Source organism: Microtus ochrogaster, chromosome 24, assembly GCF_000317375.1.
Source record: "Microtus ochrogaster isolate Prairie Vole_2 chromosome 24, MicOch1.0, whole genome shotgun sequence".
NCBI lineage: Eukaryota > Metazoa > Chordata > Mammalia > Rodentia > Cricetidae > Microtus > Microtus ochrogaster.
In genome coordinates, this window is record NC_022024.1 from 23,863,801 (window position 1) to 23,877,269 (window position 13,469).

The following is a 13,469-nucleotide window of genomic DNA, read 5'->3' on the forward strand; positions in this document are numbered from 1 at the left end:
ATCATAGAGGGTGAGGGTTACAGTCAGGTTTTTGGCAATGAACTAGCAATGCGCTTTGCCCTTCTGTAATATCACAGACAGGTTCAACGTCAAGGGTGTTGCCAAGTGTTATTTAAAAATGAGTTTTGAACTCTAAATTTACTTATGTACCAAGAGCTTGCCTAGAAATCAATTCTGGGTCCTTCAATAAACATTTCACATGAAACTTGCATATCTGCCCAAGGTATAGGAGTCACAAGAAATTTTTTTTACATATTCAGTTGACCAGATGATATTCTAAAGTGCCTGAGGAGGCAAGGTTTCCTATCAAGATCTTCACAGGGAGGGTACATATCATTCTCTCCTATTTTGAAGGACTTGACAATATAGAGAGATTTTTTTCAATTCAAATCTAAGTTATAGCTAGCATATTGTACTAATTTTTGCATGCCTACATCAAAATTGCTCTCTGTAATTTTCCATGACAGAGAACTTCATTTTAAAAGCAGACCAGCTAGAGAGTTCAGTGTGGAAGGGCACTTGATGCCATGCCTGACAGCCTGAGTTTGATCCCTGGGACCCTCGTATGTACACACACACACACACACATAATAAATAAATACATATAATTTCACATTTTTTAAAAAAGCACAAAAGATAGCTTTCATGTATCCAATCATGTATTCATAGATGGACTACTGTCTGGACAAAAGGTCTTGGAGAAAACCATCAACCACCCTGAGAATATCTCCACATGACTTCTGGGACGCTCATCTCTTTGGTGGATCTGTTTGGGAATGTGCAATTGTTTTTGCTGCAGCTGTAGCTTACCTGTGGTTTCAGAAGAACTACTGTGTAAGCATTGTTTATTTGATTCTCTCTTCCTGTTGGAAAACCAGCTGGAGAACAGACATCCTGCTATTCAGAGCCTGGGGCCTTGGGATATTAGCAGGAAGCCACATGAAGCATCCCCATGCCCTTACCTGTGGCAGAAAAGGCACAAGGAATGGAACTCATCAGGAGGAACTGATTTAAAACATAAGCAAGCAGTTTGTAGACCATATGTCCTAAAATCCCAGTAATTGCCGTTTGCCTAATAAATTGGCTTCTTCGTGTAGAATTCAACCAGGGAAGAAAAACAGTCAGCTTCCAAATAAGAAGACAGGAAGGCAGGCCTCAGGAGCCTGGGGCAGTTATTAGAATGAAATATCTGTGCACTAGAACGAGGGGTAGGATCGCATCGTTTTTATCAGTTGCTTCAGTTTTTAGCGGAAGATGTAGGAGGGGATGGTTAAAGGAGTATGGATGAAAGGAGGAAGCTAATCACCCCACAAGGTACTTCCACATGTTCTTCATCACGGATAATTGCTCACCCTAAAGCAAACAGGGCTATTGCATAAGCATCATTCCAAACATTTTCCCTCTTCCTGGAGGAGGGAGAGGAGATGTAATTACAAAGAATGAACGCTTTTATTCTCCAGATAAGGAGATGGGGTAGAGAGGTTATACGATCTAGCTAAGGCTCTTTATGTAATATCTGAGTATAATAGGGCCAAAGAATTCCTGGAAATGGAATTACCTCGTGATTATCTAGCTCCCATTCTGTAAAAGGAGACTGAGAAAGAAACACTCTGGAGAGAGAATTTCTCCTTAAATGTAAATTGGAGCTACCGAGCAGAGGAGGAAAGAAAGAATAATACACACAGCATTCATTATTGAAGACACAGTTGAACTCCTATTGTGCTGGGCCTAGAAAACCTCTTATTTATCTGTATTCCTGTAGGTACATGATTTCTCAGAGCTGTGCATGGCCTGTCTACCGACTTTGGCCAGACATTGTTTAGAAAGAGGAGCTAAGCCGGGGATGCAATTCCGCCCAGCATGTAAAGACCCAGGTCCAACCCCCTGAAACAAATAGGTGATTGGCAGGTAGACAGACTTACAGAAGGCAAGAGCACAAATATAAACAATTTCTTTAAGACAATCCTCAGAGATAGGGTTCTAGAAACCCCTCATTCTTTGTAACGTGGTGAACCCATGAGTCAGACAGATCCAGGCTCAACTCCCGGATCTATCTCTTTCAGCTACACACAGAAGTTACAGCAAGTTCCTGGGGATAAGAAATGTGTCCATAATCTCAGAAAGAAAAATAAAGGCCAAAAACATTTCCTAGTAATTGGAATTGTATGAATTTTACAAATGTGGATAAAATAATGGCATGCCCTTTTATAATTACATAGTCATCTGTAGGCTTAAAAATCATGTAAATAATTCTGTCACTTGAGAAGCAGTTTGATACGCTCATTTAATGAAATGGTTTTCTTCTGATTCTTGTTGACATCAGTGTTACGGAAGGGCCTTCACAGTTCATCTTCTCCGTTTCCATGTGGGGATGATGATGCTATCTTGAGAAATGTTATCCCCAACCACGACTAAGCAATTCACATAATGAGACAAGTGAGAGGATGTTGTCAGAGGCTGCTCGTTCACTTCCTGGCTGCCCAGAACCGAAATAATCACTCAGGAACTATATTGATTACAACACTGCTTGACCTATTAGCTCAAGTTTCTTATTGGCTAGCTCTTATATCCTGAATTAACCCATTCTTATTAATCTGTACGTCACCATGAGGTCATGGGCTCTGGCAAGGTACTGGCATCTGTCTCCTCTGGCAGCTACATGGCATCTCCTTGACTCTGCCTTCTTTCTCCCAGAATTCAGCTTAGTTTTCCCACCTAGCGCTATTCTGCTAAGCCACTGGCTGAACAGCTTTATTTATTAACTAATAAATGCAACACATATACAGAAGGACTTCCCACACCAAGTGAATGTGTGATCTTTTGTGTTCACTTAATGTAATGCAACTGATACAGGCATTTTATTTTAATATATTTATTTAATATACCAGCCCAGTAATTATGAAGATACAATCTCGACTCTCACCCAGGAACAAATCTGTCAAACGCAAGTGACTTCTACAAGTTTTTGAGGTTACATCAGGAACATGTGCCTTAACTGGTTGAAACGGTGTCCAAATTTGATAGGTCTTATCAATGTTAGTGCATAAAATGATCCACTCCTAAGGAGTAGGTTTAGAAACTAGTTCATCTTATTCTTTAGCACAGTGCTTAATCTCCCCTGAGGATCTGTTTCCTCCATTGTAGAATGGAGCTAATAATAGCACTTTGCTCATGAAGACCAAATAAGATGACGCATTACAGTGACACCACACACAATGCCAGACCCCTGGAAGGTAGTGGCTAGTATCCACTGATACTGCCTCGGACCTTCTTCTACTTGATTTAAAACCACACAACCTGAAGACGTAAGTCCAAGGCTACACAAAAGACGGAAGGGCAAGCAGCTGAAAACAAGTTATTAAAATGTAGATTACAACCAGGCATGGTGGTACACCACCTTTAATCCTAGCACTCAGGAGGCAAAGGCAGCTGGATCTTTGTAAGTTCCAGGAGAGCTAGGGCTGTTACACACCATCTTGAAAAACAAAAAGCAAACAAACAAAAAAAAATGTGGATTATTAGCCCAAAGGAGTAAAACTGAGAAATCGTACATACCTGCTCCTGGAACAGAAAAGACCCTTAGACAAAGGACAAGAACATTTCTGTTGGGGCTGGAGAGATGGCTCAGAGGTTAAGAAAACTGACTGCTGTTCCAGGGGTCCTGAGTTCAAGTCCCAGCAACCACATGATGGCTCACACCCATCTATAATGAGATCTGGTGCCCAGAACATTATATACATAATAAATTTAAAAAAAAAAAAAGAACATTCCTGTTGTCTTCGCTCAGTGACATGGCCACGCAATATATCTGAGTGACAGCACAAAGGACTTCCATCTACAGAAAGAAGACTTTCTATGCAGCGGAAGTTATGGAAAACATGAGTCACGTTGAGACAGAGGAAGAACTTAAGAATGAAGGATTGTTTGGACATGGTACTTTCTCGGTTTTTAAAAAATTTTGAGACTATCACATAATAACAATATTACTCCCTTCCCTTTCCTCCCTCCAAACCCTCCCTGTGCTCCTCCTTGCTCCCTTTCAAGTTTATGGCCTTTTCTTTAGTTAATTGCTATTGCATGCATATTGTGTGTGCGTGAGTGAGTGAGTGAGTGTGTGTGTGTGTGTGAGTGAGTGTGTGTGTGTGTTATATCCCTAAATATATCCCTGCTGAACAGTGTCTGTGAAGGATTGCTCTTTCAAGATCCCAGATTAATCCTGTTTTTCTGCACATTGACATGAACTAACATACCAAAGAAAAGCACAAAATTTTTTAAATTGATTTTTATTGAGCTCTACATTTTTCTCTGCTCCCCTCCCTGCCACTCCCCTCCCCTTCAACCCTCTTCCAAGGTCCCTATGCTCCCAATTTACTCAGGAGATCTTGTCTTTTTCTACATGTAGATTAGATCTATGTAAGTCTCTCTTAGGATCCTCATTGTTGTCTAGGTTCTCTGGGATTGTGATTTGTGGGCTGGTTTTCTTTGCTTTATGTTTAGAAACCACTTATGAGTGAGTACATGTGATAATTGTCTTTCTGGGTCTGGGTTACCTCACTCAAAATGATGTTTTCTAGCTCCATCCATTTGTCTACAAATTTCAAGATGTCGTTATTTTTTCTGCTGTGTAGTACTCTATTGTGTACCACATTTTCCTTATCCATTCTTCAGTCGAGGGGTATTTTTGGTCATTTCCAGGTTCTGGCTATGACAAACAATGCTGCTATGAACATAATTGAGCACAAATCCTTGTGACACGATTCAGCATCCTTTGGATATATACCTAAAAGTGGTATTACTGGGTCTTGAGGAAGGTTGATTTCTAATTTTCTGAGAAATCACCACACTGACATTTAAAGGGGTTGTAAGCTTGCACTACCACCAGCAATGCAGGAGTGATCTCTTTACCCCACAACCTCTCAAGCATAAGTTGTTATCAGTGTTTTTGATCTTGGCCATTCTTACAGGTATAAGATGAAATCTCAAAAGTTGTTCTGATTTGCATTTCTCTAATAACTAAGGATGTTGAGAATTTCCTTAAGTGTCTTTCAACCATTTTAGAGTCCTCTGTTTAGAGTTCTCTGTTTAGGTCTGTACTCCATTTTTTTTTTTATCGGATTATTTGTTCTTTTGATGATCAATTTCTTGAGTTCTTTGTATATGTTGGAGATCAGACCTCTGTCTGATGTGGGGTTAGTGAAAATCTTTTCCCATTCTGTAGGCTGTCATCTTGTCCTGTTGACCATGTCTTTCACTTTACAGAAGAGAAAAGCACAAAAATTTAAGACTACGTCTTAACAGGACAGAGTTGGAGACTAAGAAGGCAAGCTCTTTGGCTGATGATCTTGCTTATGTATTTTTATTACTTTCATAGATTTGTTACTCCTGCTAGAAAAAAAAATCATAAACTTTGGAACCACAAAGACCTGAGCTCAAACCCTAGCTTCTCCTATGCCCCATGTACATCACAACCTTGTTGGCCCCTCTAACAGCACTCTTCAGCATTGGCACCCGATGCAGAGAAGCATCAACAAAACCCAGACCACAGCCGGGCGGTGGTAGCGCACACCTTTAATCCCAGCACTCGGGAGGCAGAGGCAGGCGGATCTCTGTGAGTTCGAGGCCAGCCTGGTCTACAGAGCTAGTTCCGGGATGGGCACCAAAGCTACAGACCACTGTAGATCCTTCGAATATTGACTCTGTCCTCCAGACTGGACTCCTATCCCTATGCCAGTTTCCAGAAGTTTAAATGACAATGACACAACGCCTTGTCGGACGAGTCCCTCACGAAGGAAGAAGTTTATTCCTCTGCCCGTCACAAAGCTGTAGCACAGGTTGGCTTATCTTCAAGTAAGAAATTCTCTGACCATGGAAGTCGACAAATTCATGCAATTATGGACTGAGTGCATGAGTCTGTTACAAAGCACTCTCTTCAGCGGCAGTGCTAAGAAGGGCTACATCGCTTGGGCACACTCTTGAAGGGAATCTCTCTCTCTCTCTCTCTCTCTCTCTCTCTCTCTCTCTCTTTTTTTTTTTTTTTTTGGTTATAAGACTTCCTTACATGGAAAGCAAAGGCAGGCTGATCTTTAAGTTGGAGGCCAGCCTGATCTACGGAGCAAGTTTCAGACATTCAGGGCTACGCAGAGAAATCCTGACTTGGAAATCGAAAATAAATAAAGAAATAAGTCCTCGCGACTTCTACAAATATCTCCTCTTCATCCTGTTACAAACAATTTGGAATGGTTGTGAACATTCTAGCAAGGTATATTAATTGGGGCAAGGCTCAGTGACATAACAAAAAGACACCCCCCCCCAAAAAAAAACCCCACAGAATTCAAAATCAAACAGAAATAATTTCTTTTTTATTTCAGTATATGAAGAGTTAACAGGACATTGATGTGATCCACAAAATATGACTTCCATCATAGGATTTATGCAAGTCCATCCGGTAAACATGGCAGAGAGATGGGAAGGACAGGTGTACAACCCCCTAATAATCACGTGTGCTTGAAGTTAAAACCCATTAGCCAAATTTAGTCACACTGCCATATTAGTTCCAAAGGAGACTGGGAGACGAACTGTTATCCTGGGAAGTCAGCTAACCAGCAAGAGCCCAGAAAGTGATGGGAGGAAGACTATGGCAGACAGTAGCCATGTTTGTGTCAAAAACTGACGGGGGAGCAATCTGAAGGCCTACAGATAGCATACCGCAGAATCTGCAGCTTGGTGTGGCCTGTAAAGACCCCAGCCGCAGAAATTGAGGCAGTAGTACAAACCTTATTGTTTATGTAACAGGAACCTGAGTCACTGAGTGGTACTGGGGCCAGACTACATCTGGGAAGGCCTTTAATATGCTGACCCAGAAAAGCTGGAATAAGAGCTAATCTGGAACGCAGACAGCACTTAGCATCAATCTTTTAGAAACTCAGAAGTCGTGGGGAGGGCACCCTGCACATGCCTGAACCAGCCTGAGGAGCGCCAAAAGAAGAAAGAGCCCCACTCTGATTCAGGGTTCATGATTTATGAAACTGCAGGTCAGATGAAGTAACAGTACCTCTGTTTGATTGTGCGAAACCATTTCTAGGGCCACAGTTCCTATTTTACCAAGAATGATTTTACCTCCTACCACAACAACATGCGCTCAACTATGTTCATAGCAGCATTGTTTGTCATAGTCAGAACCTGGAAACAACCTAAATGCCCCTCGACTGAAGACTAGATAAGGAAAATGTGGTCCATTTACACAATGGAGTACTACTCAGTGGGGAAAAAAAATGACATCTTGAAATTTGCTGGCAAATGGATGGATCTAGAAAACATCATATTGAGTGAGGTAACCCAGACCCAGAAAGACAGATACATATGTACTCACTCATAAGTGGCTTTTAGACATAAAGCAAAGAAAAAACACAGCCTACAATTCACAATCCCAGAGAACCTAGACAACAAAGAGGACCCTAAGAGAGACATACATGGATCTACATGGGAAGTAGAAAAAGACAAGATCTCCCGAGCAAATTGGGAGCATGGGGACCATGGGGGGGGCAGCAGAAAAAATATATAACTCAATAAAATCAATTTAAAAAAATGATTTTTAGCAAACACCATTTTGTAAAGTCTCATGGAAATCTTACCCACAGATTTGAGAGAATTTGTTAGTTTGTTCCCTTGTCTTAGCTTCAACTCTCCACATCTTCAGGAAATCTACAACATTTATTCACGAAGCACTCACTCAATCATTAACTTGGGAAAGTTGGTCCTAATCTCATTGTGTTTATTAAGAGTTGGCTCTCTTCTCTACTGTATGAATACCTGAAGGGAAGTTCTATACCACAAAGCAAAACAGCGTTTCCCCACCTCCAAAACACAGACCCACCAAAGATGAGTCTCAATTGCTTGTTTAAAATCAACATAGATGAAAGTATTCCCCTTGAACAACTCCACAGGAGAACTGAGGAAATCTGTTATGGCATTAAGCAAGGAACTGCCAACTGTGAAAATTCTAGGGAAGTAGAAAAACCTTCTTTTCTGATGACACACACACACTCATATGCATGCGCACACACACACTCATGCATGCGCACACACACACACATACACACACATATACACACACTCACTCATACACACACACACACTCATGCACACACACACACTCGCACACAGACACACAAACACACAGAGTCAAAAATTTCAACCCTGTTTCCAGGAATGCCTGTTCCTTGCTACATGGATGTGGGTAAACCCTGTATCTTTACATTTCATTTACCCCATTTGTAAAAGACAGTAACCCGAAAGACATTATTTCTATCCATAAGGTCTTTCTCCCTGAGTTATTGAAACAGATACCTAAAAAAATTTTAATTGCAATATCATGAATAGCCCAGAATCAGATTTAAAAGATTTCCTACCTCACACCCAAATTTAGTAAGCGATGTCTTCCCCCAACAGTTCAAGAAAATTTCAGGTTCTGAAGATTCCTTGCAAAATTAAATATTATAAAGGATGTGGATGAGGCCTCAGGCCTGGACTCTATCCCACAGGAGTGGGGTGCAGAACGGGGACAAGGACAAAAATGTTTTGTTTTTATTGGCACCTTCTTTTCCACATGCAGGTGGTGCTGTACCCTCCACCGTGGCTTTATTTGTGATTCATATCCTGCTGGCAATAAAATGTTTAGAGCAGATGATCTCCCCATTAATATTAGCATCAAAGGATTAAAGCTAATTATGGCATTGGTTGTGATTACACTTCCACTAACTTAGATTTGCTCTCGGACGATATTGCGATGAACCAGAGGGTGGTAGCTATTGTCTGCCGCTCTTCCCGCATGGACATTCAAGATCTCGCTAATGCAGCAAACCCAGGTTGTTAAATTGAGCCTGACCAAATCTATTTACCATGCTTGTGAGCTCATCCATCAGCATCAAACTGGGGTCCACATCCCTTTCCTGTCTGCCTGGACTCCCAGAGGCACACTGACTCTCCCTCTATTCTTAGGGTGGTGGCCGCCCAGGCCATGTGAAGAGGAAGAACCCTAAGCAGGACCAGGGTGGCGCTGGAGCCAGCGACAAGAATAGGGTTAAATTAACATCTCTCTGGACTGGGGGATTGTCTAATTTTCCAGCTGACTAATAAAACAGAATTAACCCCCCCCAAAAGAAAATCTTGACACAACTGCAGGTATATAGGTATATAAAATAGGTACAGAAATCAAGTATTTGCTGATAAGAAATTTGTTTTAAATGAATTAATTGGCGTAGACATAATTTTACTGCTTCTTAAAGATAAAAAGGCAAATTTGTATGACCATGAGGCAGGTAAATTTACTTTTGCACAAAGAATGAAATCTTGGTCAACCCAAAAAGAGCAAAGGGACCAATGATGCAAACACATCCGAGGCTGGAGGGCTAGATCTCTAGAGCGATGTTGGCATGAGTCCTCATGCAATGCCTGGGGAAGACGGAGCCTGGTATCTGTGGGTTAGAGATGGAGCAGAAAACACATCTATTCAAGAGGACCAAGCTTGTAAGTCTGGCTTGGTCTCCCCACTTCTTTTACTTTTGTCCTCTCTGTACTTCTACTTTATTGGATGTCATTTCCCACATTTCCCCCCCTCGGCTACTGAAAACCACTCTCAGCGACACAGCCAGAGTTGTACTTTCCCAGTTCTTAGGCATCTCTCAATGCAGCCAAGCTGGCCCGCGATCGACCATCTTGCTGTTTCTATGACCACCGGGAGCTGCTCTTCCGTAGTTGAAGGAAGCGGGAAAGATTTCAGACAATGGAAGAACAGATTTTCCTATTCGTAGGAGAGATTCCAGTTGTCTCTTTGTGTTTAGTCTCCTTTCTTCCCTAACGAGAAAAGTCGCGAAACCTTTTCCATCTGAAATATTCTCCTATTTCCCTGAATCCTTCCCAATTAAGAGCAATTGTGTGATGTGAGTAGGATTCTGTGAGGCATCTATTTTAAAGGAAAACGATCCCCCTCTTTAATCCCATTTATTCTTGGAATACGGAAGTGATGTCTGCAGCCCAAACTGGAGACACAGCAATAAAAAATCCAAAAAATGGCTGAGGAGAAAGTTAGAAGTTCCTCGGTCCCAGACACATGGAGAGCAGACCCATCATGTTGGCTCTGCCTTGCCAACAGCTGGGCTTTCCAGGAAGGCAGAAAGAGTACTCCTAGCTAATTTAAGAAACTGTGAGTCCCATCCCAAACGCGTTGAAAGTGTGGCACTGGCATATGAGTGTGATGTCAAGCAGCAAACACACACACATCCAGCAGGCCAGCAACCAGGAGCCTGATGTTCTATATTAGAACATGTGATCAGACTGTCTTCTGCTATACCCCCCACAAGCACCCAACCTTTGTACCTAGGCTGCACATTATAACAATGCAGAAGGTTGCTTCCTGCCCCCCCCCCTTTAATAAAGAACTGTGTAAGAGATTAGCTGCAGGTCCAGCTAACCACTTGCAGAAATGAGAGTGGACAGACACATCTGTCCAGAGTTTGCGGCCCACATTCTTGGAGCAGCGGATTACATCTGGAGACTTTTAAGGATGAAAAGCTGTTCTTTTTCCTCTCTTCTCACATCGAGCTCTTTTTAAAAAGACTCTGTAGACTTGGCAAGAAGGGGGGAAAAATCCCCACTCGTAGCTTCTATCTTATAAGAGCTTCTGGCAGATGAGCCTATCCAAGCCTATTTTCTGCAGATAGGAGGGATAGTTTGGGGGGTTGAATTGTGCCCACCTCATTCATGTCGATGCCTATGATAATTAAAACTGATTGCCAACTCAGTAGGACCTAGAATTCTAGGAGTCACACCTCAGGGCTTGTGTGTGAAGGAGTTTCTAGATTGGGCCAAGTGAATTAGGACCTACCCTGAATGTAAGTGATGCCATTCAGCGGGCCTGGGTGCATGACGGCATAAAAAGGAGGATGTGAACTGGACACCACATTCTTCTCTTTCTGCTTCCTAGAGGCAGACGCAGTGGGAGCAGCTACCTCCAACTCCTGCCACCATGACATCCCACAAGGATGCTCTAGGAAGCCCTCCTTCCTAGAATGAATCCTCCCATCCTTCATCTGCTCATGTAAGGCATTTTGCCGCAGCAAGTAACTCACGCATCTCTATCTCCAAATGGGACTGCATTTGGAATTAGTTTTTAAAGATATAATTAATTTAAAATGAGACCAGTAAGGATGGACGAGAGTTAAAGGAAAAGAAATTAAGTCACAGACAAACGTAGAATGAAGTCTGCGTGAAACCACAGGGAGAGATGGATTTCTAAAAGCCAAGAAGGAAGGTCTCGGGAGAAACCCTGAAGGCCAGTTGATCTTAAATGTCTAGCAAATCTGGGTGTGAAAGGAAATAAATTTACGTTGTGTGAGCAGCCCATTGTGCTGTTCTTAATAAGAGAGCTCACTGTCAGGCAGAATGGCAAGCCCAACTCCAGGATCAGGAAGGGGAAAACAAAGCCTTAATACACGTGTGCACACAAACGTGTGCACACAAACACAGAGAGAGAGAGAGAGAGAGAGAGAGAGAGAGAAGACAAGAGAGAGGGGGCTATCCTTGGCTTTGCCTACTAAGAGGTACTAAGCACTAACAAATACAGCAGACACTAACTAACTTGGGGAAGGAATTGAAACCACAAACCTGGCCTTTCAAAGCTTGTGACCGTCGGAGCCATAAAGAACTTCTGGAACCCAACTCTCCCACCTGCACAAAAGAGACTGGAGAAGAGGGCCTTTGCCCGGGGACCTGCTTTTGATGAGACCAGAAAAGCTAATGTGAGGAGACGGCTCCTCACCAACAGCTTCCAGATGCAGAGGGCGGGAGAGTTCCTCCTCTCCCGGGACGCGGCTTCTTCCTGATTCTGTTCCAGCCGCATTTGTGACTGCCAGAGCCTGGTGCCTGGCCAGTCTTTGCCGTGCCTCTTTTTCCAAATGAGTTCCCCTGGCAGTTGTCATGTTACCCACTGCACTGAAGCATTCTGGGTAACGTGGGGCCAGGAAATTAATGGAACTAAGCAGAACTCTCTTCTGACAGAATATAAGAGACACAGGTATAGGTGGACATGTTTTCACCTGAACGGAACGTAGAAGAGACCGTTGGGTGTTTCTAAATGTGTTTTCCACTTCTCCGTCATGACAAGAGCTCAGACGCTCAACTGACTGCCTGGTTGTCTAAATTAGAGTTCTGCCTCAGCTTCTCCTGAAATCTTGAATGGCAAGAGGCATCATGTGAGCAGACCAGATGGGGACTTCTGAAGGAAGATAGAATACGTAACCCATCTTCTTATCCTAGGGCTAGCGCTCTACCTATCAGGATAAAGGTCTGCCAATCTTGATAAGATAGAAACTCAGAGCCAGGTATCATGGCACACAACTGTAGCACATGGGAAGTAAGGGCAGGAGAATCAGGAGTTCAGTACCAGCTTTAATACAGAGTGAGATCCAGGCCAGCCTGGGCTATAAGAGCACCTATCTCGGAAAAAAAAAAAAAAGATTTAAAAAAAAAGATGGAAGTTAGAAAGCAACCATGTTCCACATGCCTGAAAGGCCATTGTATATGCTTATTTTATATGTAAAAGAAACAAACTTATATCTTGTGTAAACAAGGGATATTTTTAGATACCTATTTTTCACATCAGGAAGATAGATCTAAAAGAAAAAGTATTGGCTCAGGACCCCAAAGATCAAATTCTCAACACAAAGGAGATTTATTTGCCCCAGAGGGACAGATTGCCGGGGAATAAGAGACAAAGACAGGAGATAAAGAAGGAGGGAGAAAGAGAAGGGAAGAAGGGGAGGGGACAGGGATACTTGTCCCAGATGGGAACAAAGGATTGCCTCTGGATAGAGAGGAGACAGATGACAGACACAGAAGAAAAAGGCAATTTATAAAGCTCAAAGGGGAAGCCCTGTGTTAGGGTGAGGTGTTTAATTTTAATTGGACACGTTAATTAGGTGAACTAAAGGAAACTTTTGATTGCTGGATTTCAATACTTTGATAGCTGGACCTTGGTAGTCATCTTCAGGAGGAGGAAATGGCCAAATGAGGGGGATAAACCTTGGTGGCTAACTTCAGGAATGCAATCTAACAGTTTTTACAGGCAGAGGAGATAGGGGAAGAAGGGCAAGGCCTTCCAGAGGCATTTTTGTCATTCTTGGGCTGGCTAGACTCCCTTCTAGCCCTTCAAGATTTATCGGTTTCCTTTGATCTGCACGTGTGAACGGAAAAGATTAAGAATAGAGGCAGAAGGGCAGGGGTGGGGGTGAGGGGTGGTGGCTCACGCCTTTAATCCCAGCACTAGACAGGCAGAAACAGGTGAACCTCTGTGAGTTCAAGGCCAGCATGAGTTCTAAGACAGCCAAGGCTACATAGAGAAACCCTGTCATGAAAACCAAAAGGAAGGAAGGAAGGAAGGAAGGAAGGAAGGAAGGAAGGAAGGAAGGAAGGAA

At 42.6% G+C, this 13,469-nt stretch overlaps 1 long non-coding RNA gene across 1 annotated transcript in view; it reads right to left on the reverse strand.

Moving 5' to 3' along the window:
* The window catches only part of LOC106144063, a 28,745-nt gene extending 16,948 nt beyond the window's left edge, over positions 1–11,797 (reverse strand). Inside the window, exons 1-2 of the long non-coding RNA XR_001229170.2 lie at positions 11,662–11,797; positions 811–962 (exon numbers count right to left, since the gene is read on the reverse strand). This is a non-coding gene — a long non-coding RNA (uncharacterized LOC106144063). The remainder of the gene's footprint in view (positions 1–810; positions 963–11,661) is intronic.
* Positions 11,798–13,469: the final 1,672 nt, after the last annotated feature.